The sequence below is a fragment of the Myodes glareolus genome, chromosome 27 (assembly GCF_982192425.1).
Source record: "Myodes glareolus chromosome 27, mMyoGla1.1, whole genome shotgun sequence".
Classification (NCBI taxonomy): Eukaryota; Metazoa; Chordata; class Mammalia; order Rodentia; family Cricetidae; genus Myodes; species Myodes glareolus.
In genome coordinates, this window is record NC_142052.1 from 8,137,166 (window position 1) to 8,164,995 (window position 27,830).

At 38.9% G+C, this 27,830-nt stretch overlaps 1 pseudogene; it reads right to left on the minus strand.

Annotated features, from left to right (window-relative positions):
* LOC148117589 (small nuclear ribonucleoprotein G-like) lies at nucleotides 1-27,163 on the minus strand (annotated as a pseudogene).
* Nucleotides 27,164-27,830: the final 667 nt, after the last annotated feature.

Below are 27,830 nucleotides of genomic sequence, written 5' to 3' on the forward strand. Positions count from 1 at the left end.
TTAGACTCTTTGCACGACGTCATACATGATGATGCCATTTCCTTGTGTGTCCACCATTCTGACATTATTCTGATGGTCGCTAGTTGCCATCTTCACACACTCATCCAGAAAGGATCAAAGTCCTGTAGTATTCCTTGTACATGTCTGCCACCTGTTAACTTCAATGATAAATTCTTGGACCTCTTAGTCGCAAATTTTCTTAAAAATTTTAAGATTTAGTAATATTGTTTAAAAACTTATGACATTGCTTCTGAAAATCTTATGTATATATGACGTATATGTGTGTATGAATGTACAATTTAAAATAGTTGTTAACACAAATTTCATGAGAATTAGTTCTCCTAATGATGCATTGTGAGGAATGTTTCATGTATCCAACTTTTTTTTATTACTGTACCACTCTCAATATTTAGGCAATGAATTCAGTCAAGTAGTCCAGTGGAAAATGAATAAATAGAGAAAACATGATGAATAGAATGGATTATATTCACCCCCAAAAGAAAGGTGGCCTCATAATAATTGCAGGAAAATAGATGGATCTTGAAATCATTATGTTAAATGGAATAAGCCAGATCCAGAAAGACAATAATACCTTAAAAATCTATAAGTAACATTTATATAAATAGTAGTGTGTGTTACATGTGTGTATGTACTGAAACTAGAAAATGAATCAGAAATAGAAGATAATGGAGCACATGTGGTTGAGAGCAGATACAGGGACAGGTTGGGAGGGGAAGAAAGAAGAGAGTTACAGGTAGGAAAAGTAGGGAGAATAAATACTTCAAAACAAAGCACAAGAATATGTGTATGAAAATGCCTTATGTACACATTACCTTGTATGATAACTTATCAATAATGAAAAATCCTCTGACATAGTAAAAGGAAATATTACTACAATTTCAGATAGCTGGTTGAACTGTAATTGTATTTCAAGCATATACCCGAGTTACTTGGAAGACTCAATTGTGAATGAGTTTGAGAAAGTTTTATTGTTGTGGTTATTCTGTCTCTTCCTCATTGATGGTGTATGTGTCCCTTTGTCTCTTCCTGATTGGTGACATATGTGTCCCTTTGTCTCTTCTTGATTGGTCACATGTGTCCCTTTGTCTCTTCCTGATTGGTGAATTATGTGTCCTTTATTCGTTGACTTAGGAAAAGTCATAACAGAGGCTCAGTTCACAATAGGAATATATTGATATAAGATTGCTTTGCATTGCCATGGTCTCAGGGAACAAAACATGTCTTTCAGATGAACCTGAAGCAGCTGTATTTCATAAGAAGAAAATATGTAATAGTATAAATCAATAATGGCAGATAGTGGTTTATGAAAATATGAACTACATCTAAGAATTTCTGAGCTGGTTTGGATTATTGATGGGGACACTCTATATACTTTTCCATTTTATTTATTAAACCCAGTTTATTTGTATAGTATAGAGTGAGACAAACACTATGTCAGGATTTTGATGTAATCTCCTTACTCTTCATTAACATTTTAATAAATAGGGGAAATTTAATCTTACAAATACAAAGTTCGTAAGAAAAAGTGACTTATATAGCATGGAAGAATTTGCATTTTTATTAACTTTTTTCTTATACCAACCACATTCTAGTAAGAAATATATTTAACAAAATTATGCTTTTTAAAACTAATTTTTCTTTCTCTCCATCTCTTTCTTTTTGCTCTTTCGTCTCCTTTTTTTCCCTTACTTGAAATTATGGTTGATGGACAGAGGAAGAGACTTATCAGATCTATACTCTTAGATTCTCCCTTCATTTTCTGTCTCCACTGTCCCCCAACTGTATGGAAGGGAATTCCATTTGCCCTTACATCACCAAATCTTCACTTATAAGCCATCTCACCACCTCTCACAAAGCAGTATGACTTCCTTGGTTGAGCTTCCATTTTCTTAATTCCTTAACTTATAGCAGTCATCTTCCTTTGGTCAGTGCATCTGCATCTATTTATAAGCAAAGGAACTTGCATTTAAGATAGATCTCATCAGTCTCCACCCCTGGCTTCCTGTTTCCGAGTGCCAGTCTATTCCCTATTGCCATTTTATTGGCCTTCAGGCAGTATTCACATCTCTAGCTTTATCCATTTTTCTTGTTTGTGTTCTTGCTCATTATTCCTGGGTTATAAGTATTTTTCATCTTCCTCTAACATAATTCTTTCATACCTAAATCTGGACTTCTGGACCAGCTTTTTTTCAGGTCTCATTGTGAATTATTATCCAAACTCTTTTGAAGATTTACTTAATATTGCTTCATTTTTTATTTCTTACAATTTTATTAAAAATAGATTCTTTTCTCATACAATATATCCTGATTATAGTGTTCCCTCTCTTTAATCCTCCCAGGTATTCCCCATCTCCCCTACACTCCAGATCCACTCCTGTTTTTTTCTCTCATTAGAAATGAACCAGTTGGGCTGGAGAGATGGCTCAGCCGTTAAAGGCTAGGGTCACATCTAAATATAAATATATAAGGAAAGATTAGGCTTCTAAGAGATAACAACCAAGCATAACAAAATAAAATATGATAAGATTAAACAAAACCTACCTTAGGGAAGCTGGACATGACAACCCAAAACGGGGAAAGGAATCCCAAGAGCAGGCACAAGAGTAAAAGACTCACTTATTCTCACATTCAGAAATCTCCTAAAATAATACTAAAATAATAACTATAATATATATGCAGAATACCTGGTTTAAACCCCTGTAGGCCCTGTGCTTACTGCTTCAGTCTCTGTGAGCTCATATGCATTTTACCTAATTGATTTCAGAAGCCTTTTTCTCCTAGTGTCCCCCACCCCTCTGGCTCTTACAAACTTTGTCTCCTCTTCTGCAAGGTTCCCTGAGCTCTGAGAGGAGGGATTTGATAGACACCTCCCCTTTAGACTCTCTTCTTCTAATTTCTGGCTGTGGATCTCTGCATCTTTCTTCATCTACTTCTGGAGAAAGCCTCTCTGATGACTGGATAAAGCACTGATATATAAGTATAGCAGAATGTCACCAGGAGTCTAGGAGTTGTTTTGTTGATACTGTTTTTAGACACATTGGCCCAGGAGATGACGTTCTGAATAGAACATTGATAGCCCGGGTGCTAAGCTCAATGATAGGTAGAAGGGAACTAATGAAACTGAAAAGCTTCTGTAAAGGCAAAGGACACCATCAACTGGACAAAGTGGCAGCCTATAGAATAGGCAGAACTTATTTTTACTGACTCCACATCCTCCAGAGAACTAATATCCAAAACATCAAAGAACTTAAGAAATTAGATATTCCCAAATCAAATAATCTAATTAAAATGGAGTATAGATCCAAACAGCGAATTCATTTGGGTGAAACCTAATTTTTAAGAAACACTTAAATAAATGTTCAACATCTTTAGTCACCAGAAAAATAAGATTTCATTTTATGCATATCGGAATGATTAAGATCAATAACATAAATGACAGCTGTTGTATAAGGCAGTTTGTTTGTTTTTTAGCCACCCAGACTCCCAAAATTATCACATAGAAACTATATTAATTAAATTACTGTTTGACCGATTAGCTCTAGCTTTTTATTGGCTATCTCTTATATATTAATTTGACACATTTTTATTAATTTGTGTAATATCGTGTGGCTGTGGCTTACTGGCAAGGTTCTGGCATGTCTGTTTCCAGTGGTGGCTACATGGTGTCTCACTGGCTCTGCCTTCTTTCTCCTATCATTCAGTTTAATTTCCCCCTCCTCGCTCTATTCTGCTAAGCCAAAGGCCGAAACAGTTTTTTTATTCACTAACCAATAAAAGCAACACATATACAGAAGGACTTCACATACATCTCATGCTAGAGAAGATGTGGAACAAGGGGAATATTCTTCCACTGCAGGTGGGAGTGTAAACGTGTACAGTTACAATGGAAATCAATGTGGCAGTTCCTCAGAAAGTTGGGAATTGATCTAGCTACAGATCCAGCTGTACCACTCTTGGGCATACACCCAAAGGATACTCTATCCTACCACAAGGACACTTTCTCAAACATGTTCATTGCAGCTTTATTCATAATATCCAGAAACGAGAAACAAACTTGATGTTCCTCAACTGAAGAATGGATAAGGAAAAGGTGATACATTCACACAATGGAGTATTATTCAGATTTTTTTTTTAAAAAAACGGCATCTTGAAATTTGCAGGCAAATGGATAGAACTAGAAAAAAAATCATCTTGAGTGAGGTAACCAAGACACAGAAAGAGAAATCTGCTATGTATTTGCCTGTAAGTAGATAAAGCATTAAGTAAATGATAGTCGAGCTACATCTTTAGAAATCTTAGTATCTTTAGAAACAGGGAGGTTAGGCAAAGAGAAGGGGTCTAGAGGAGCTGCATGGATCTCCGTGGAAGGGGAAAATTAAATACTTTCTATGGGGTCAATGGGGACAGGAAGGAAGATAAGGTGAGAATGAGGGGGAGAAATGGCTGCTGGAATTGGGCTGGAATTGGGTTGCATGCAGGGGTAGTATAGAAGCGTAGTGCCGTGGAAACTCCCTGGAATGTATGAAGCAGATCCTACTGAGCATTCCTACTAATGGGGGAAACTACATCTCAACTGCCCTCTCTTATCATCAAGACTGGGTTGGATTAGTTGAGTTGTTTTTCAAGGGGCCCACGGAAATCTACAAGCAACCCAGGCAATTGCCAAGACAGTGGGATGCGCTCTGAAAGTTGACAACGGGGCCCCAACTGCTGATCATCACACCCATGCTAGTGGTTGAACCTGGAGAAGTTTAGTTGTTGCTTATATAGAGCTGTTACCCAAATGTTCTAGTCTTTTTGGCATGGGAAGTTACTCTGCAGGCTACTGAGAGAGAAATATGGACACCAATGCAGTCACAAAACTTTTGACCTACAATCTGCTCTGCCTACAAAATATGTTAGAACAATGGTGGTATCTATGGGACTAGCCAACCAATGTCTTATTTGACTTAATACCCGCTCCACGAGAAGGAACCCATACGTCACACTGCTTGGGTAATCAAGAATCAGAGACTGAATAGCCCAGAGACTGAGGATAAAAGCAAATACTGCTGGTCTTAATGATACTTCTTATCGGACGTTCCCTGATCACGTTATATAAAATTAGAATTCAAAATTTCCCTATCATGTTTTTAAAATTCTTTCCATAATGCATACTGCCTTTTAATATACTATGTAGTTTATTTTCAATTGTTTTATTTATTATTTATCTACATCATTTTCCTTTTTTTTTCTTTTTTTTCTTTTTGGTGGGATGGGGTTTCAAGACAGGCTTTCTCTGTGTAACAGCCTTGCCTGTCCTAGAACTCACTTTGCAGGCCAGGCTGGACTCAAACTCACAGGGATCTCCTTGCTTCTGCCTCCTGAAATTAAAGATATGTGCCTCCATGCCCTATGCAACTTTAAAAAAATTTATTTTACTAACCTGTGAGCATACATGCACATACATGCATGCACATGAATGCCCACCTATGATTAGACATGGGGGGGGAATGTCCTCCTCTCTGCCTTTTTGCTTTGAGACAGGTTATTTTACCAAATTCAAGATCCTTATTTTGGCAATGCTGGCTGTCCAGTGAGCTGAGAGGATTTTCCTGTCTCTGCTCCCGTAGAGGGTTTAGGCACATGCATCTATGCCTGTCTTTGTCGGTGGGTGCCGGGGATGTGAACTCAAATCCTCATGTCTTCACTTCTGTAGAACAAATGTTCTTACCCACTGAGCCATCATCTCTCCAGTCAACGCTAAAAAGTATAGAACCTTTATAGTCCACAAAATGACAATGGGATGGATAGATATCTTCTTTTGCAAATGGTCAGCTAAATACTGAATCTAATAGAAGCAGCAAAATGCTTTATGGCATTGACTTTCATTAAACAGAAAAAGGACGGAAGTAGAATTTTCCAAATCTTATGTTTATCTTGGATTGTAACTGACAGCACATCTTATTTCCCACACATTCTACTATATTTTATTTTTTGTTTAAGAAAAAGGGAAGAGAGTAAATGGTGTTCTTTATGAAAACCAGGGAGAATTTAGTCACTTTATTGATAAGGTTTTAGAAGCAAAGGCATTCCCTTGACAGTCCCATAGATTCTGTTGGGAGAAAACACATGGAAATCAAAGCCATCCATTCTTTGCTATCGCAAAATGTATCACTTGATATGCTTTAGAGAGTCATCTCGGGTCAGAATCTTGAAGATGTGCTTCTGGAGACAAATGGTATTGCTTTCTGAGTAATACCTGAGCAATAGCTACTCAAGTAGGCAAACCTGTCAGTTTGGAATCAACTAGGAAAAGGAAGGCTGCATATTGCTCATTTTTTCATTTAAAACATGTCTCCTTTTGAAATGTTTACTTTTCAATTGTCCAGAAATGTAATTGTCCAGAAACTGGCCACCTTAAACTGGGTGTCATAAGCAAGGTTAAATAACTTTTAACTTTGTATAGGCAGTATGTGTCTCATCTTTGATTAAAAAAATAGACTTGTTTTAGGATACCTTGAGTACAATATTTCAATGTCAAATGCTACTAAGCAAGTCATAAGTACCACTGATCTAGGACTTCACATGGCAACCTCATTTAGATGCTTCTTCATCTTAACAACCACCATTCAGATTTTGTAGCACGAATTCTAATTGGTCTTAATAATAAAAACGTGGAGTCAGATAACAAGGGAAAAAAAGCTGAAGGGTCAGAGAAGCAGAGTGGCCAGTACTATAGAGTTCTTACCTCTACCAATTCTTAGATCAAAGGGCAGATCCTGTCCTCAGCCTGCATCCTCAGACTGACTATCTTAGACTGCAATGCTCCTCAGACTGCACTGAGCTCCCGTCTCTTCCCGCCTTCTATTCCTATATCTGCCCAGCCATATCACTTCTGTCTCTACCTCCCTAGTGCTGGGATTAAAGGTGTGTGATCCTAAGTCCTGGGATCACCTTTTTGTGAGCTCTGTTTCTCTTTTAGACTAGGTCAATTAAATATAGCCTAGGTGACCTTGAACTAACAGAGAACCAACTTTCTCCTGAGTCCTGGGATTAAACATGTGTGCCACCACTGCCTGGCCTCTAGTGATTTAGTTCAGGTAAGCTTTATTTGTTAAAACACAGACAAATTATCACTATTGGATTTTCATGCCATAGAGCAAAATAATTTTTGAACTGTTTTCTTTTAATTTAACCTTTGCTTTCTGCAATTTTGAAATAAATCCAAGGTGAAATACTTTCACAATCCCAGCACAATCTGAGATACTATAAGGCTCAATTTTACAGAGTTTCATATCACTAAAATGTCTGAATTGATTGACAATTCAATGTCTCTATCACTTATGTATTACTAAATCAATGCATTCCTTTCTAAAATTTATCTTAATATTGTCTGGAAAGCAACTGTGGTCCTAATATTTTCCCCCATTTAATAGCATGTCTGAGCATATTTCTCATCTTCTCTCAATCTCCATTATAAATATTGTCTCGGGGATTTGAATGGGCAACAGAATAGAGGTATAGTTTGTTTGTAGAGCACTTACCCAGCAAGTCTGAGGCTATAGGCTCACTCTCGTGTACTGCACATAAACAAAAACAATCAAACAACGAATTTAGGGCTGAAGAGATGGCTCCGTGAGTTATTGTGCCTACTGCACAGGAATGAGAACCTGAGTTCGGGTCCTAGCACCCAGGGAAAAACTGGATGTGGCTGTACATGTACCTGTAACTTGCTATTGAGGCTTGAGGGCTGCAAGGGTTGCTGACTGTGGTCCTAGCTTGAGCTTCAGTGACGACTCTGAGTCAGAAAATGATGTGCATAGTGATAGAAAGGGACATTTGATGTTATCTGTCTTCCATACACATGCACAATGTTGGTGTGCCTGAGCCCATGTGTATGTATACCATGCCCACACACATACAAGTACACACTCACACACGCTCAAGGACACTGACCATGGGTACATACACATATGAACCCACACATGATATTTTTTAAAACTATCTATCGATCTACCTATCTATCCACCCATCCATCCATCCATCCAACCATCCATCCACCCATCCATCCATCCATCCATCCATCCATCCAACCATCCATCCATCCATCCAACCATCCATCCATCCATCCATCCATCCATCCAACCATCCATCCATCCAACCATCCATCCATCCATCCAACCATCCATCCATCCATCCATCCAACCATCCATCCACCCATCCAACCATCCACCCATCCATCCATCCATCCATCCATCCATCCATCCATCTATCTATCTATCTATCTATCTTATGTAAGTATATGTGTGTGAATACAGGCACTCATATGGAGGTCTGAGAACAACTCGAGGAGCTCAGTTATTGTTTTCTAACTCATTGAGGCAGAGCTGCTTTTGTTTCTGCTGTCGGTTGCTACCCTAGTCTAGCTGGCCGCCAAGCTTTCTGGTGATTCTCCCTATCTCTGCCTCCTATCTATCTTGCCATGGAAGTGCTGAGAGTCTTACACATCCTGCCACAACCAGTTCTCCCTCTCTCTTTCTTTCCCTTTTTCTCCCTCACCCCAAGTTGTTATTTTTCCACGGGGATAGAGCATCAAACTACTATTGCAAGGCCTGGGTTATCGGCGAATCAATCCCACACCAGTTATGTTTTAAGGGGTTATTTATTTTGGGGGGTAAAACTTACATACACCATAAACCGTCAGGAAGGGAGCCTAGTCGCAGGAGCCAGGAGCAGGAGCCAGGAGCAAGCACCGGAACCAAGAGCCGGAACCAAGTGAGACCTTATCCGGAACTGCTTCTCTTTTTAAAAGAGAAATATACCACGCCCCAGTGGGCTGGTATTTCAGCAGCTATTGGCTGACGGAGCGGAAGTCGCTCCCCGCTGCACTGTGGGCTCCTGCTTCAGTGATTATTGGTTGAGGCAGCGGAAGTTACTCCCACAACACTGGGTAGTTAACATTTATAAAATTTACCTGTTTAGGTCCTGGCATAATCTTTAAAACACAGTTTTCTCCATTATACTTATTTTTAAATGTAAATGTAAAGTAAGTGTGGTTTAGTCAACAGAGTATTGGTGGAAGGAGATGAGAGAAGAAAGGAATTCTCAATTGGCAATTCTTCCTCTTCTCTCCTCAGACTCTTATCTACTGCAGAGAGAACAAGGATGGTAGACGGTGAATGCTGAACAGAGATGCTTAGGCAGATTTGAATACAGCAGCACTAACTGGTAAGTGTGATGTTCTCTAGTGATGTCAACTTTCAGGTAGAACTAGGCAGCTGTTGGGAGAGTTCTGACTGCAATGAGTAAAACACAAGTAAATTTTGTGCAATTTCAAGCAAGATCAGTGGGTAATACAAGGTAACTGTAGAGCCAGCCATGATAAACAAAATATGAACAGATCACTCAAAGGAAGTTCATTACTTCCAACCATTATCGCCTGCCAGAGTAGGACTCAGGCATTAAGTTTAATGGAGGCCTGAGTCTCCGTAGTTCACCCTGAAGTAAAACCTGGTTGCAGGAAGAACCACAAGCTGAGATTACCTGAGCACCACCCAAGAACAGACCATCCAAAGGAAATGCCTAACATTCCAACTGCTGTAGATAGGACCATCTGCCCTCACACACTCACCAGGACACCCCTGGACAAATGTCAGCCAATCACGGGTCTTGAACCTAAGGAACCCATCAACCCCCTACTATATAATATGAATTATGTGAAAATATATTAATCCAAATTTACTGAATGTGCAGTTGACTAAGAACACATATGTGTGAATTCTTAGGAACACAGCATAACATCTATGTTAACTGTCAGATTGATTAATTCTGTCTATCCACACCTCTTTTTTTATTAAATATAAAAGTATAGTTTTTAAAAATCATATTTGAAGAAAAATATCTCCTGTATTTTTTTTAAGTTTTAGTCTTGGTTCTTATTTTTGTAGTCCCCAAAGGTATTAACAGAATTCCAAAAATATACACATATTTATTAACGTCAAGTCATACATGTTTATCATATTCTTCAGCTTACAAAGAACCTGGTGTATTGTGATACCTTGCATTAATTTATTAAAAGTTAACGAGACATAGCATAATGATGTTTTTATGGATAAAGTACAAACAGAAAACTTAATTATTTTATATCTTTATACTTCAAATTTGATCTGACAGTTTGAGTTACCTTGCTTTGTATTCATATTCTGTATGAACCCCCCTTGATATATATCATGATAGTATACATGCAGATACAACTCTCTCCCTAGATTTAGGGTGGTGGTTTGTCCTATGACCTCAGCATTCGGATTCATACAAAAAAAGTTATTGATTTTCGAACTGTCGAGTTTTTTTTTTTCCATCCTGGCTTGGTGTCAGTTGATTGATTTTTCTCCTCATTATGAAGTATAGTTCCTTGCTTATTTGCAAGCCTCATAATCTTTTATTGCGGGCAAGACATTGCTCATTTTCCCAGTTTGCTAGTTGGATATGCTTGCTGTCCTTTAAATTGTCTTCAACGTTCTTCTGACTCTGGAGTCTCTTCTGGGATGTCACTATGCTATTTCAAAACAGTTTGATGCGTCTGGGTCTTGTATGTCAGAGTTTTGGAGAAGCACACAGTAATGTGTGTTACAGACTTAATTACCACTTTCACTAAAACAAGATGCTCCAGTGTCTTTTCCCCCATGTCAATAATTTGGTTTGGCTAGTGAATGAAGTCTATTCCTGGATTGTTCCTCTCCCCTGCCTCTCTGTTTGTAATGTTGTCATGTATCTCCCTTTGTACCTGACTCATCTAGTTTGCTTACCCACATGAACTGCCCAGCACTGAACTGAATAATCAGTTGAGGTCCTTTGAGACATACCAGAACTCTCTATCCACCCTTCCCTCTCCCCGACTCTCTGGCTCTCCTTGAAAGCAATACCTACTTATGTCTCCATGTCGTTACTAGTCTCTTAGTCTTTGGAGGAAGGCCCTCTCGTTGATTCTGCAGCTTCCTGTCTTAGATTAATCATGATGACCAGCAGCAATCCTGGTTCTATCTCTTATAGCATTAAGGTTACAGATATTTGCCATAGATGACTTTTATGTAGGTTCTCAGGATCTAAATTTAGGTCTTCACCCTCTCGTAGTATATGCTCTTACCACTGAATCATCTTTCCGACCTCTACATTGTAATAACTTCTCAAAGCCTATAAAACAGTAGTCAGTATAGAGCTGGTCCTGACAAAAACAAGTGGGTATAAAAACTGGCCTGGCCTGGTTTTGTTTGCATCAGTGACTGTTGTAGAACTTCAAATACAGTGATTATGTTGCCTGGTAAGAAACTGAGCCTTGGTTCCTTATCACAAGTTCACTATGCTATTGTTGTAAAAGAATGTTTGACCATTCAACAGAGACTAAAACTGATCTATTGAGATACTAGCCAATCTCGTAAAGCAAGGCGGTTTTCTCAAACCTCTTCAATTCATGTTAGAGGGATCAGATAATTTGACTTCATGTGATTTTCACATAAAATAGGCATAGGTTTGAGTTTTCTTGTTTTTGTTATTTCAATCAGGACCACTATGAGAAGACTCAGACATTGAATGTTTCACCTTAACCTTACTGTCTGGCATATCTCACTTGAGATCCAATGTGTCACTTTACAATGATGGCCTGGCAGGTTGCTCTGACCATATTGACACTATTCAGGACATTAGGGATGCCGAAATACTGGGAAGAGTTTTAAAGTCTATCTAAAGATACCAAGTTTAGGGATTTCTATGAACTAATGATTCTGAGCTTTGTTTAGGTATTTCCATAGACTAATGGTTCTGCGCTTGTGATAGATAGGACTTGTAGGTGGAGGGAACAAGGATTGAAGTCCATCCTCCTTACAGTCTTCCATAATCATAGTTAGGACACTTGTAGTTAGGATAACAAAAGATCTTACTTCTAGAGAAAATATACATTTATGGGCTGACATAGAAATTACACTTTGTCTTCTTTAGTTATTGTGGTAAAAAATAGTGAAAAGATGTCTACCTATAATACTAATGTTTGAAATTTAAACTTCAGTTAAGATCTATGCATCTACATGTCACATAAATATTTATATTATAATACATCGGGAGATGCTGTTTTTAAAACTGAGTCCAGAAGAGATGAAAAGTTCAGATAATTTTACATGTTAAAAATAAAGGAGTTTTACTTTTTATAAAAAGGTTTTTGATTAGCTTGGGAATAAACAATAATGCTGCTTCTTAGCTTATATTAATGACATTTCCAAACTGTTAAATCAGACATTTTTACAACTATAAAACTTTGACAAAAACATTTGAATCATGCAAGCTACACTTGTTTTTCCAGAAACTGTTGTCGGCAAAAGATTAATGAGCCATGTACTCCTTTAGCTTTCTTCATCCTCTTGATTAAGGAGGGTTAATTTAAGTGTCTCTGGGGGAACATATGTCCATATGCCAGGTTAGATGAATAATCGTGTGGTAGCTCTTCTTATTTTTCTAGATCTCAGTAACTGTGAAACAAAGAAAGCATTTTTTAAATAAACAGTGCTGTGCTGTAACTCTCTCTGTTTTCTCTCCCTCTTTTTTCCTCTGACATCTGCTCTCTCTCTCTCTCTCTCTCTCTCTCTCTCTCTCTCTCTCTCTCTCTCTCGGGTGTGTGTGTGTGTGTGTGTGTGTGTGTGTGTGTGTGTGTATCATTGCTTGAAGATTTTTGGCAGTTGTAGACGGTCTATGGACAAATAACCAAAGGGATATCATAACAGATAATATAAGAGAAAATTTACAAACAACCAAGCAGTTCTTATCCTTACTCATTTTCTTCTCAGGTTCAGAAGTGAAATCAAATTATTAACACTTACTTGCAAAGTATTGACTTAGAGGCCGCAGGTATAGATCAATGGCAGGATGAAAACTTTAAATGTCTATATTCTTGGACTTGCTCTTGATTCAGTACCACAAAACAAAGATGAACACAGAGAATTAATGTAGCAGATGGAAAAATAAGGAACAAATTAACAACAACACAAAACACAACAAAACCACAAATCAAAAAACACAAAGACTGTATATCAAGTTTAGTTTATGGTGTAGGAGGTCCTTCTGAAACACAGTTGCTTTCATTGGCTAATCATTAAAAAACTGCTTGGCCTCATAGGACAGAACATAGGAAGGTGGAGAAAACAGAACTAAATTCTGGGAGGAAAGAAGCAGAGAGAGTGAGACAGCCGCCATGAAGCTACCAGGTCAGACATGCTGGATCTTTCCCAGTAAGCCACGACCTCGTGGTGACATACAGAATATTAAAAATGGGTTGAATGAAGATGTGAGAGTTAGCCAATAAAAGGTTAGAGCTTATGGGCCAAGTAGTAATTTAATTAATACAATTTCTGTGTGATTGTTTCGAGTGTAAGCTAGTCGGGTGGGATGGACCAAAGGCGCCCCGTGCTCCTGACAAGAAGTTTAAGATAGAAATTTTTTTTTTAATTTTAAAGTTCATTATAAGAAATATATGCCATAAAATAAAACTTTAAGGTATCTAATTCATACTAATAAGTCTTTGGGTGAACGATGCTAATTAAACAGATGTACCTGCAAATATGTTATTGAAGGGGTTTATTTTCCACATTATTTAAAATTAATGTTATAATCATGAATCCATTTGACTTTTATATTTCTTCTTGGTGTTTTTATTTTTTTATTTTATTTTATTTTATTTTTTTGAGAGACTCACATGGGTTATCCTTGAAACAGGAATGCTCCAAGAATGCCCCCTTTATTGTCTCCAGGGACAGCTTATATAGAGATTGCCACACCCCATCCAAACACACCAGAAACCACTCTCCTGTCTTCAGGAACTCCTGTTGGTCTCATGCTCAGAGCAGCTGTAGGCACTCAGATCAGGGGAAAACAAGTTGTTTCAGGATTTGGGGGTTCACTGCTCCCAACAGGTAAGGCCTGCAATGGGGCTTCTACGAAGTTTGGCATATCAAGTTGAGGCAGGACCAAGCCTCTCTCCCATGTATCATGGCTGAGCAAGGGCTCCAATCATAGCCAATGGGCTCCAAACACCAGTTCACGCATTGGGGTTAAATCCTGGTCCCACTGCCAGTGGCCCGGCAGACTGCCCAAACCACAGAACTGTCACCCACATAGGACCATAGTTCGGTCCTATGCAGGCTCTCCAGCTATCAGTCCACAGTCAGAGAGTTCGAACGAGCTTGGGCCAACTGTCTCTGTGGGCTTCCCCATCATGATCTTGACCCTTTTGCTCATGTAATCCCTCCTTCTTCTCTTTCACTGGATTCAGTTCAGTGCTTAGCTGTGGATCTCTACATCTGCTTCCATCGGTCACTGGATGAAGATTCTATGATGACAGTTAGGGTGGTCATCAATCTGATTACAGGGAAAGGAACTATGGGACAATGATCTTGGGATGACGTTGTCCTGGGGAAGGGTCAAGGGAGGTAGAATCCAGGGAGGGATACAGTTCCTCGGGTAGGTTGCTCATTGTCTTGTATGGCCTGGTCCTCCTTGGTAGATGTCTTCTGCTGTTGGCAGGGGAGCTATGGGCCAGGGACATTGTGGGCAAGGGAAAGTACTTGGTCTTAATACAGCTTGATAAGCCTTGCCTTGTGGATACCTAGGGGAGGCCTGCTCCTTTCTAAATAGAAACAGAGGAGGCATCCAATGAGGGTTGGGGGGGAGGGGATGGGAGGATAAGAAGGAAGGGAAACTGTGGTCAAAATATAAGATAAATAAATGAATTAATTAAATTTTTTGATATTTTTTTCCTTATTTATTTATAAGAATTTCCACTTCCTCCCCTCCTCCCAATACCGTTCCCTCCCCCAACTCCCTCTCCTCCTCCCTCTCCAGTTCCAAGAGCAGTCAGGGTTCCAAGTTCCTCTCCCCTCCCTCCAGGTCCAGGAAGGTGAGTATCCAAATAGACCAGTATCCCAAAAAGCCAGTACATGCAGACAAAACAGGACCCAGTGCCATTGTCAATGGCTTCTCAGTCAGCCCCCATGTCAGCCACATTCAGAGAATCCGGTTTGATCACATGCTAGTTCAATCCCAGTCCAGCTGGCCTTGGTGAACTCTCCTTAGATCAGTCCCCTTGTATCAGTGGGTGAACGCACCCTTCGTGGTCCTGACTTCCTTTCTCATGTTCTCCCTCCTGCTCTTCATTTGGACCTTGGGGGCTCAGTCCAGTGCTCCAATGTGGGTCTCCGTCTCTATCTCCATCCATCATCAGATGAAGGTTCCCTCTGGTTCTGCCTTCCTTGCTCACGTTCTCCCTCATTCTGCTTCTCATTTGGACCTAGGGAGTTAAGTCCAGTGTTCCAATATGTGTCTCTGTCTCTATCTCCATCAATCACCAGATGAAGGTTCTATGGTGACATGCAAAAAACTCATCAATATGGTTATGGGCCAAGGCCAGTTCAGGCACCCTCTCCTCTGCTGCCCAGGGAACAATCTGGGAACCTCTCCTTGGGCCTGGGAACCCCTCCAGAATCAAGTCTCTTGCAAACCCTAAAATGGCTCCCTTAGTTGAGATATATACTTGCCTGCTCCCATAACCATCCTTCCTCCCTCCCCCCTCCCATTCCCCCAAGCCATCCCCAATCCTCCCTATCTCCCCTTACTTACACCCCCCACCCCCCACCCTGCCCCCCGTGCACCCAAGTTTGCCTGGCAATCTTGTCTACTTCTAATATCCAAGAAGGTTACTATATGATTTTCTTCAGGTTCACCTTCTTATTTAGGTTCTCTAGGATCGTGGATTATAGACTCAAAGACCTTTAACTATGGCTAGAATCTAGTTATGAGTGAGTACATACCATATTCCTCTTTTTGGGTCTGGCTTACCTCATTCAGTAAAGCATTTTCTATTTCCATCCATTTGCATGAAAAATTCAAGATGTCATTGTTTTTTACCGCTGAGTAAAACTCTAATGTGTATATGTTCCACACCTTTTTTAACCATTCTTCTATTGAGGGGCACCTAGGTTGTTTCCAGGTTCTGGCTATTACAAATAGTGCAGCTATGAACATAGTTGAACAAATGCTTTTGTAGTATGATAGGGCATCTCTTGGGTATATTCCCAAGAGTGGAATTGCTGGGTCCTGAGGGAGGTTGACTCTCGGTTTCCTGAGAAACTGCCACACTGATTTCCACAGTGGCTGCACAACTTTGCATTCCCACCAACAATGGATGAGTGTTCCCCTCGCTCCACGTCCTCTCCAGCAGAGGCTATCATTGGTGGTTTTGATTTGCATTTCCCTGATCGCTAAGGAGGTTGAGCATGGCCTTAAGGGTCTTTTGGCTATTCGAAGTTCATCTGTTGTGAATTCTCTGTTCAGTTCAGTACCCCATTTTTTAATTGGGTTGATTAGAGTTTTGGTGCCTAGTTTCTTGAGTTTTTTTTATATTTTGGAGATCAGATCTTTGTCTGATGAGGGGTTGGTGAAGATCTTCTCCCAGTCAGAAGGTAGCCTTTTTGTCTTACTGACAATGTCCTTTGCTTTACAGAAGCTTCTCAGTTTCAGTAGGTCCCATTTATTCATTGATTCTCTTATTGTCTGTGCTACTGGGGTTCTACTTAGGAAGTGGTCTCCTGTGTCTATATCTTGTAGACTACTTCCCACTTTCTCTTCTATCAGGTTCAAAGTGGATGGATTAATGTTGAGGTCTTTAATTCATTTGGACTTAAGTTTTGTGCATGGTGATAGATATGGATCTACTTTCATTCTTCTACATGTTGACATCCAGTTATGCCAGCACCATTTGTTAAAGATGCTTTCCTTCCTCCATTGTATACCTTTAGCTCCCTTGTCGAAAATTAGGTGTTCATAGGTTTGTGGGTTAATATCCAGGTCTTCTATTCGATTCCATAGGTCGACTTCTCTGTTCTTATGCCAATACCAAGCTGTTTTCAATACTGTAGCTCTGTAACAGAGTTTGAAGTCAGGGATGGTAATGCCACCAGAAGTTCCTTTATTGTATAAGATTGTTTTGGCTATCCTGGGTTTTTTGTTTTGCCATATAAACTTGATTATTGTTCTCTCAAGGTCTGTGAAGAAGTTTGATGGGATTTTGTTGGGGATTGCATTGAATCTATAGATTGCTTTTGGTAGAATTGCAATTTTTACTATGTTGATTCTCCCAATCCAAGAGCAGGGAAGGTCTTCCCATTTTCTGGTATCCTCCTCAATTTCTTTCTTCAAAGACTTAAAGTTCTTGTCAAATAGGTCTTTCACTTCCTTGGTTAGAGTTACCCCAAGATATTTTATGCTATTTGTGGCTATCGTGAATGGTGATGTTTCTCTGATTTCCCTCTCTGCTTCTTTATCCTTTGTGTATAGGAGGGCAACCGATTTTTTGGAGTTGATCTTGTATCCTGCCACATTACTAAAGGTGTTTATCAGCTGTAGGAGTTCTTTGGTAGAGTTTTTGGGATCGCTTATGTACACTATCATATCATCTGCAAATAACGAAAGTTTAGCTTCATCCTTTCCAATTTGAATCCCCTTAATCCCCTTATGTTGTCTTATTGCTATTGCTAGAACTTCAAGCACTATATTCAAGAGGTATGGAGAGAGTGGACAGCCTTGTCGTGTTCCTGATTTTAGTGGAAAGGCTTTGAGTTTCTCTCCATTCAATTTGATGTTAGCTGTCGGCTTGCTGTATATTGCTTTTATTATATTTAGGTATGATCCTTGTATCCCCAATCTCTCCAACACCTTTATCATAAATGGGTGTTGAATTTTGTCAAAAGCTTTTTCAGCATCCAATGAAATGATCATATGGTTTTTTTCTTTCAGTTTATTTATATGATGGATTCCATTGATAGATTTGCGTATGTTGAACCAGCCCTGCATCTCTGGGATGAAGCCCACTTGATCATAATGGATGATTTTTCTAATGTGTTCTTGGATTCGGTTTGCCAGTATTTTATTGAGAATTTTTGCGTCGATGTTCATGAGTGAGATTGGCCTGTGATTTTCTATCTTGGTTGTGTCTTTGTATGGTTTTGGTATCAGGATAACTGTAGCTTCATAAAAAGAGTTTGGCAATGACTCTTCTGTTTCTATATTGTGAAATATATTAAGGAGTGTAGGTATTAGCTTTTCCTGGAAGCTCTGGTAGAATTCTGCATTGAAACCATCTGGTCCTGGGCTTTTTTTAGTAGGGAGATTTTTGATAACAGCTTCTAGTTCTTCACGACTGACAGGTCTATTTACATTTTTCACCTGGTCTTGGTTCAACTTTGGTATATGGTACTTATCTAAAAAAATGTCCGTTTCCTTTACATTTTCCAATTTTGTGGCATACAAGCTTTTGTAGTAAGATCTAATGATTCTCTGAATTTCCTCTGTGTCTGTGGTTATGTCCCCCTTTTCATTTCTGATCTTACTAATTTGCATGTTCTCTCTCAGCCGTTTGATTAGTTTGGATAAGGGTTTGTCGATTTTTTTGATTTTCTCCAAGAACCAGCTTTTAGTTTCATTGATTCTTTGGATTGTTTTCTGTGTTTCAATTTTGTTGATTTCAGCCCTCAGTTTGATCATTTCCAGTCTTCTACTCCTCCTGGGTGAATCTTCTTCTTTTTTTCCAGAGCTTTCATGTGTGCTGTTAAGTCTCCAATGTGTGCTTTCTCCATTTTCTTTAATTGGGCACTTAGTGCTATGAACTTTCCTCTTAGCACTGCTTTCGTAGTGTCCCGTAGGTTTGAGTATGTTGTGTCTTTATTTTCATTAAATTCAAGGAAGACTTTAAATTCTTTCTTTATTTCTTCCTTGACCCAGGGGTGATTTAGTAGTTGACTGTTCAACTTCCATGAGTTTGTTGGCTTCCTGGGGGTAGCATTGTTGTTGAATTCTAACTTTAATTCATGGTGATCTGACAAGACACAGGTGGTTACTAACTTTTTTTGTATCTGTGGAAGTTTGTTTTGTTACCGAGTATGTGATCAATTTTCGAGAAGGTTCCATGAGCTGCAGAGAAGAAGGTATATTCTTTCCTATTTGGGTGGAGTGTTCTATAGATGTCTGTTAAGTCCATTTGATTCAATCAATACCTCCAATAATTCTCTTATTTCTCTTAGATTTCTGACTGATTGACCTGTCCATTGGTGAGAGAGGTGTGTTGAAGTCTCCTAGTATTAGTGTGCATGGTTTGATGACTGCCTTGAGTTCTATAAATGTTTCTTTTACATATGTGGGTGCCCTTATATTAGGGGCAAAGATATTCAGGATTGAGACTTCTTCCTGATGAATTGTTCCTGTTAAGGGTATGAAATGTCCATCTCCATCTCTTCTGATTGATTTTAGTTTGAAGTCGATTTTGTTAGATATTAGAATGGCCAAACCTGCTTGTTTCTTAGGTACATTTGCTTGGAAAACCTTTTCCCAACACTTTACTCTGAGTAGGTGTCTGTCTTTGTGGTTGAGGTGTGTTTCTTGTAAACAGCAGAATGTTTGATTCTGTTTTCGTATCCAATCTCTAAGTCTGTGCCTTTTTATAGGTATATTGAGTCCATTGATATTAAGTGATATTAATGACCAGTGGTTCTTGACTCCGGTCATTTTTTTTGGGGGGTGGTAGTAAAGTGTATGTGTTTTCCTTTTTGAGTTGTGCTTGTGAAGGGTCGCTAGATGTCTGAGTTATTGTAGGCAGTGTTGGGAATGTTGGATTCCTTGGGTTGTGATTTTCCTTCTAATATTCTCTGTAAGGCTGGATTTGTAGCTACCTATTGTTTAAATTTGTTTTTATCCTGGAATAATTTGTTTTCTCCGTCGATAGTGAATGATAGCTTGGTTGGGCATAGTAGTCTGGGTTTGCATCCATGGTGTCTTAGTTTCTGCAGTACCTCTATCCAGGACCTTCTGGCTTTCATGGTTTCCATAGAGAAGTCCGGTGTAAGTCTGATAGGTTTACCTTTATAAGTTTCTTGACCTTTTTCCTTTGCAGCTCTTAATAAATCTTTCTTTAATCTGAATGCTTTGTGTTTTGATTATTATATTGTGAGGGGAAGTTTTTTTCTTTTTTGATCCAGTCTCTTTGGTGTTCTGTATGCTTCTTGAACCTTCATAGGAATATCGTTCTTTAGGTTGGGAAAGTTTTCTTCTATAATTTTGTTGAATATATTTTCTGGACCTTTGATCTGCAATTCTTCTCCATCTTCTACCCCTATTATACTTAGATTTGGTTTTTTTATTATGTCCCAGATTTCCTGAATGTTTTGTGATGAGAATTTGTTGGATTTGCTGTTTTCTTTGATTAGAGCGTTTATTTTCTCTATGGTGTCTTCATAATCTGAGATTCGTTCTTCGATCTCTTGTATTCTATTGGTTATGCTTGTTCCTGAAGTCTCTGTTTACCTAGATTTTCCATATCCAGCCGGCCCTCGGTTTATGTTTTCTTCATTGCCTCCATTTCAGTTTTCAATCTTGAACTGATTCCATTACCTGTTTGATTGTTTTTTTTTTCTTGGTTTCCCAGGGTATCGTTTACGAATTTACTCATTTCTTCAAACTTTTTATTATATTTCTCTTCCATTTCTTTACTCATTTCTTCAATCTTTTTGCTATGTTTCTCTTCTACTTCTTTACGTGAGTTATTCATACCCTGTTTAAGGGACTCTATTGCTTTCATAATGAAACTGTTTTCCACTTCTTCCGGAATAGTGTGTCCAAGTCCTTCTGTAGTAAGATCGCTGGGATCTGGTGTTTTCATGTTGTTTTTCCAATTGTTGGAGGAATTCTTGCCTTGGCGCCTTCCCATCTCTTCCTTCAGATGCTCTCCAATGACTCTTCCCTCTGCTGGGTCTTCTTCTACAGGATCAGTGCCCCTTGCTGGCCAGGAATCTCCCTGCCTGCAGTCCTACCTTGCTGCAGGTAGGCTATTAAAACAAAGGAACTCCCTCCTGCCCAGTTGCAGTCACCGCCCCATCCCGGCGGCACCCACACAGGCTGGGTTGGAGGATTTTATGCCCCGAAAAAGGGAGAGAGGAAGGGAAGGGGTTCCTGGCTGAAAGCAGGAATGGGGTAGGAAAAGAGAGGGTTTAGCTGGGGGAAGCTGCCCCTTCGGAATACCCAGGGAGATAAGGGTAGCGGGAAAATTGTGTGTTCCCTTACCGGGCTTCTGTGGCGGGTCAGGAGCCCATTTACCCCTCCATTGTATCTTCTGCTACAGGATCAGTGCCACTTGCTGGCTAGAAATCTCGCTACCTGCAGTCTTACCTTGCTGCAGGCAGGCTATTAAAACAAAGGAACGCCCTCCTGCCATTTTGCACTCACCGCCCCGTCCCGACGGTGCCCACACAGGCTGGGTTGGAGGATTTTATGCCCCCAAATAGGGAGAGAGGAAGGGAAGGGGTTCCTGGCTGAAAGCATTTTTATTTTTATCATGTATTTATAATGTGTGTTTGTTTACGTGTGGAGGATGGCTCCCCTTCTGTTGGTTTCTGATTCATATTGATCTTTCTAGCTTATCTTTCTAAGTACTAGAATTGCAATTATGAGACATTTTACACATATATTTAATGCATATGCTTTTATACACTAGTATAACAAAGAAACTAATTCTATACACATAAATTTTAAAACAAATCTATATCAACAGGCACAGTGGTTCTTAACCTTCCTAATTCTGTGACTCTCTATTATAGTTCTTATGTTGTGTCCCCCAACCATAAAATTATTTGTTTGTTACTTCATGGCTGTAATTTTGTTATCGTTGTGAATTGTAATGTAAATATCGGTGCTTTCCTAAGGTTTTAGGTGACCCTGTGAAAGGGTCGTTCAACACCCAAAAGGGTCATGACCTACAGGTTGAGAACCATTGAAATATTATCACACTCAATAATTATGTCATAATGTAGCTGTTTTCTGTGATTTCTACGTGTCCCTCTGAAAGAGATGTTGGGAGGTTGGAGTTATATCTCAATGGATAAAGTGCTTATTTTGTAAGTATGGTGACCCGAGTTCAGTAAACAGATCTGACATTTAAAAAAGAAAGTGTCATATGGTGATGCCCTTTCTTAGTCCCCACATTTGGGAGGCAGATACAGGAGTATCTCCATGAGTTCCTGGCCTGTTTGGTCTACATAGTGATCTACAGGCCACCCAACATTACCTAGTGAGAGCCTGTTTCAAACAAAAATAAATTAAAATAAATAAATAAAGAACAAAAAGAAAGAAAAGACTGAACTTGGTGGTACATGCTTGTATCTTAGTACTGGCGTGAAGGAGGTAGGAAGAGGCATGGGGTTCATTGAACAGCCAGTCAAGCCTAGGCACAATCATATTATTTATATGAATTTGTAACAAGTATTTTATATTTGATTTTTTAAATCAAAATGCTTAGTTTCTGTCTATATTTCTGCCACTAGCTCTGTAAAGGTGTACTACCTACACACACAAACATATATACATATAGAGATACCCAGATAAAGATATATTAAAATGAACAGATAAAAAGTTTAAAGAAATATTAGTCATCTAGCAATTTAAATTCAGACACTATAGAAAGAAGATACAATATTTCGTTTAGCCTTTGTTGTGGTCTGGAAACATCTCTGAAATGTTAATATATTGTAAACTCTATCTGCAAATTTTTCCTAATGGAGTTTGGAGATCAATATTTGAAAGCAGTTAGGACTAGACAGTTGTGGTTAGAATCCTTACCATGGTATTAGCGGATCTTTAGGAAGAGGAAAAGGAACCTTGGCTATTCCTCTGCCCATGAGACACATCTGCCATGTTCTGATACAGCAAGAAGTTTCTTCACTTGATGCCAGTCAGCCGTAGGAGTGACAGTTTCTTGGCTCTCCCAGTCTTCACAAGGTTGAGACAAAGCTTCTCATATAGTTGCACATTACCTACTTTAATATTATGTTATAGCAAAAGGAAATTGATGGATCATGTTGTAAGTAAGACCGAATTCTCCATCTCATGTTTTCAAAGAAATTGAGAAGGGGTTTTCTTTTTACTTATTATTATTATTATTTTGAAACATTTCCAAGATCTGGCAGCTTCTTTTCCTACTGAATCACCTTGCAGAGAAGGGGCTCAATCTTCTGGGCAGTGAGTAAGGAGAGGAACACAAGTTCTACTGTGTTTATTACAGGCATCTTTATACACATCTGCTCATTGAGAGTGTTTTCCACTCAGTTCTCTGCCCTTTCAGGCATCTTTATACACATCTGCTCATTGAGAGTGTCTTCCACTCAGTTCTCTGCCCGAAGGTAAACTACCTTCCTCTGCAAAGTGAGATGGATTGCATTCGATGATGTTGGAACTAAGAGTGTGACTCAGAGGTAAAATTCTACTCAGTCTGCTATAACCACTGCACCCTGCCATTTTTTATCTACAGCTGCTATTATTTCCCATTATCCATAAATTAGAAAAAGAAATAGCTTACTGATTATTGATATAGACCTTTAGTTAATAGCACCCTTCACTGTTGTACTGAGAAAATGCAGTTACTACATTAAATAAATGAATGCTATAACTTCTGGTTAATTATACAATATGTGCACTTAAATCACAGTTTTAATGTCATCTGGGGATAGAGTTTGCTTTCTATTGAAAGGGTCAATTATCTCAGTGCATTTGAGGACCTGTGATATAATCTATTAAATCAATGTCCAATAAAACAAGTAAAATCGAAAAAAATACTCATTACTAATAGAAAACACTGCAATAACATGACTCAACCTTGAAGGGTCAGCAGTGTTATTCTTACAATCAAACAGTGCATCATTGCTCTGTTACTTGTAAACCTATGTCAGCACAGAAAAGAAATGCCCTGATTCCTTGAGCTTTCTTTAGTCTTTGAAAGGGAGAGTGAACTTCCTGTCAAGTTAATATCCAAATAGTTGAATATGTACTTTTGTATTTTCTTCTTTCCACATCTTATGAATAGGATATTATCCCTGAATGAGAAATCACATAATAGATTATTAGTTACCCATTATGAAGTTTGAATCTAAAATATATTTTCAAGGACAAGCAATAAATTTTATTAACAGTATAAATAAAATTTAACTCTTTTTTCTACAACTCAAATTTATCTCTTACAGTTAAGGTTTTTAAGCTCCTGGACAATTATTTGACAGGTATGAAAGGTAAACATGTATAAATCTGAACAGATAGTTTAGAAATTATTAAATAATTGTAGTAGGCGCGACAGCAGCAGTATATCTGCACAGTGAATTCATTATTAATACTTTCCATACACTATATGAGATGCTAATCTTTAAGGTAACGCCAGAACACCACAGTGAGAGATGGCTACTTAAAGAAAATAGAGATAATCTAGGTTAATCTCAGAAGAAAACCTGGGTTAAGTGGAAGAATTGTGGGGTCCTGAGATAATTTTTGTCTGAGCGTATGTGAAACATGCCCCCAAAGACTTAATATATAACAATCGGCAGAGACCCTGGTGATAGGGGTCTAAGAAGAGGAGCAGGCATGATTTGTCCTTATGTTGACAATATGAGAAGATAAATAGGTGAATGAAAATGGCAGAAAAACCGTCAAATGTATAATAAACAATGTATCCCATTAAGTTAAAATGGATGTTCCAAAGTGGGTGGAGCAGGCTATGATGCCTTGATCCCACATTAAGATCTACAGGCAACAGAGGGAAGCTTGGAGTGGGAGAGGCGGTCTTTCCCAGGGAAAAACACTCCAGTTTGCTGTCAAATGCCAATGGTCAGACCTGAAGACAAACCTACGTTATACAGACCAAACAGATTACACTCAGAAATATATATGTATATAGATATATGAACGTAATAACAGTTAGTGAAAAAGGAGGCCATGAATTTAGAAGAGCGTGAGGAAGAGTGTATGGTAGTGTTTGGAGAACTGAAAGAGTTATAACTATATTATAGTCTCAAAAACATTGGGTCGCCTTTCTGATTAAAAGCTGAAGATGTAAGCTGAGTGCGGATTTCACACAAGTCATTTTCTAGCTTCTCAGTTTCCCAGCTTCCTTTGTTGTTTTCCTTTGTAAAAATGTTGCTTGTTTTTTCTGCAGAAGTCAAAGGCAACTTCATTATTTGTTTTCACTCACTGGGATCACAGACCAAACAGATAATCACTATTTTGGTGGCACGTGGCCCGAGCTCTAGGCGTCCATGGTCATTTATGTTGTTCTTCAGATTTCCCTCATTTTATTTCAATATGCCATGTAGCACAGGTTCAAATAATCACATCCAAGACTTAATAAGCTCTAACTAACCTCCTTGTATAGTATAATTAATAAGTGGAATAGAAGTTAAATTATATATACATTGTAGCACATACATCACACATTTAATGGTTGAACTGTATGAAAGAGTGGTGAGTATTACAAGTGTTAGAGGGTTTATTTGGAGAGGTGCCTTAAACTTGCCTAGGAGAATATGCTATAAACAAACATATTTCTACAGGGACCATTCTGTGCCTTACAGGGCTCTTACTCAATTAAAGCTCCACTGTTAAACTTGGCCAGTTTATACTTCCTATTTGCCTCTTAGGTTAAAAAAAAATCATTGCCAAGTGGTGGCCGCAGCACATGCCTTTTATTCCAGCCCTGGGAAGACACAGGCAGGTAGATCTCTGTGAGTTCAAGGCCAGCCTGGTCTACAGAGTTGAGTTCCAGAACTTCCAGGACTATACAGAAAAATCTTGTCTCAAAAAACAGAACAAAACAAAATTATCCCTATAGATATTACAATGAAGTGATAAATGAAGATACTTTACTATGTTGGAAAGAAATGAACTGACCTCAATAAAATTTCATTTGCATTAAGGTGCATCATTAGTGAATGATCAGTTTACAAAATCATAATGCCAGTGACTTTGTTCATTAGGAATTATTCCAGCCCATAATTGGCAATAACTTTATATTTTATTATTGTCACAAAGTAGAGGTATTTGAGCATTATAAAGGAAATTTCTGCTTACCCTTCAAGACTCCTCAGGAAGTATAGCAGCCTTGAGTAGCATTGATCCAATGATTGTCCGACCAATTTGCTTTCATTATACATGAACTATGACCAAGTCAAGGGCGGCACCCACAGTCCCCGCTATGGTTGTGAATTCCTTGCTTCAACACTCTCACCTTTATCCTTAAAGAGATTGGCTTCTTGCCGTATCTCAAGGCACGCATCAGCTTCTCCAAGGTTTCCGCTGGCCTCATCTGAAGTAGAAACAACAGTCACTCTCTTTGATTAGGCTGTCTTGTTTTACTTCATTGCACTAACTAATCCTTATTCAGCAAACACTTTTTGGGTATCCAGGATGTGTCTGGCACTGTCACAGGACTGAAGATGATTGCAGCAATGACAAGATATAAATTTACTTTTACAAAAGAATTCATATTCATTCAATTTTATTATCTTCCAACAAGAAAATGTGAGAGCAAGCAGTTCTTCATCTGGGAGGAATTTCCAGACTATTTTGCACAGTGACTATAATAATTTGCTTACTTGTCAACACTGTAGGAGAATTACATTCTTTCCTGATTTTCTTTCTATGACATACAGTCTGTTTCTTCTAAGACTGTGTAAAGTATTAGACATACAAGTGATCCTATTCTACACAAAATTTTACAATTGTTTGTTTATTTCTCACCAGTTAACCAGAATGCAGATTGATCATTTTCCTTATAAAAATACTAGAACAACCCTCGAACATGAATGTGGCCATGGGTGGTAGGTAACCCAGAACCCAAGTGTCTTTGTAGTCTTTGATGGCAACATGGGTCATGGATGTCAGCACAGACCCCAGCTCAGGTAGGACCACAGAACTAGGCATGACCCTTGACAGTATCCCAGGCTTACATTTTGTCACCCTTCCTGTAAATGGCAGGTCATGTTGGTATCTGAGGGCTGTGCTGCCACCCAGGGCCATCATGACATCTGGGCCTGAGCTCCTGCCAATGGCCGTGTCTCAGTTCTTGGCCCTACGCAGCCAGAGTCTGTGTTGATGTCCAAGGCTGCATGATGTCCCGGGTTCTTGGCTGTCACCTAAGGCCAAGTGGGCTTCTGAGGATGTCGCTACAGCCAGGATCATACAGATCTGAGTGGCTTGTTTTGCCACAAGGTGCCATTGTGATGTCCAGACCCGGGCTGAAGTTGAGAGCCATGTCTGGGTTCATGGCCCTACGACACCATGGTCTGTGTTGATGTCTGTGGCTCCTGGTATCATTGAAGGCCATGCCAATGACAGGGTGCTAGGCCTTCACCATGACCATATTGGTGTTCGAAGGTCATATTGACACTGAGGCTCTGCCAATCTGGGTGGTCTGTGCTGCCATCTGGGGCCATGGTGACATCTGTACATTGAGTTACTAGCTGAGCCATTGGCTGTTTGAGACAAAGTTTCTCTCTGAGACCCAGGATAGTCTTTTTTTGATGATTTAATAATTTTTTAATAAATAGTACTTTATAATATTATGTTATGACAAATACATGTACCACTGTTCAATTAAAATATTTATGATTTTAGTAAATGATCAAATACACTTTCTCAAATTTAGATTATATACCTTGCCGTGGTACATCAAAAAATAGAAATTATTTGGAAATAGCTATAAGATTCATATTTTCATAAGGAACAGTGCTACGTAGAATTTACAGCTACTCTCAACAGATGAGTAAAAAAATGTTCCCCAGATTAACATAACTCACTGTATGTTCAAATCTTGATGAATTTTAAAGGTAATAAAAAGGTTCATACAACCTGAATGGCCCTCAAATGAAGAATGGATAAGAAAAATGTGGTACATTCACACAATGGAGTAATACACAGCAGAAAAAAATAAT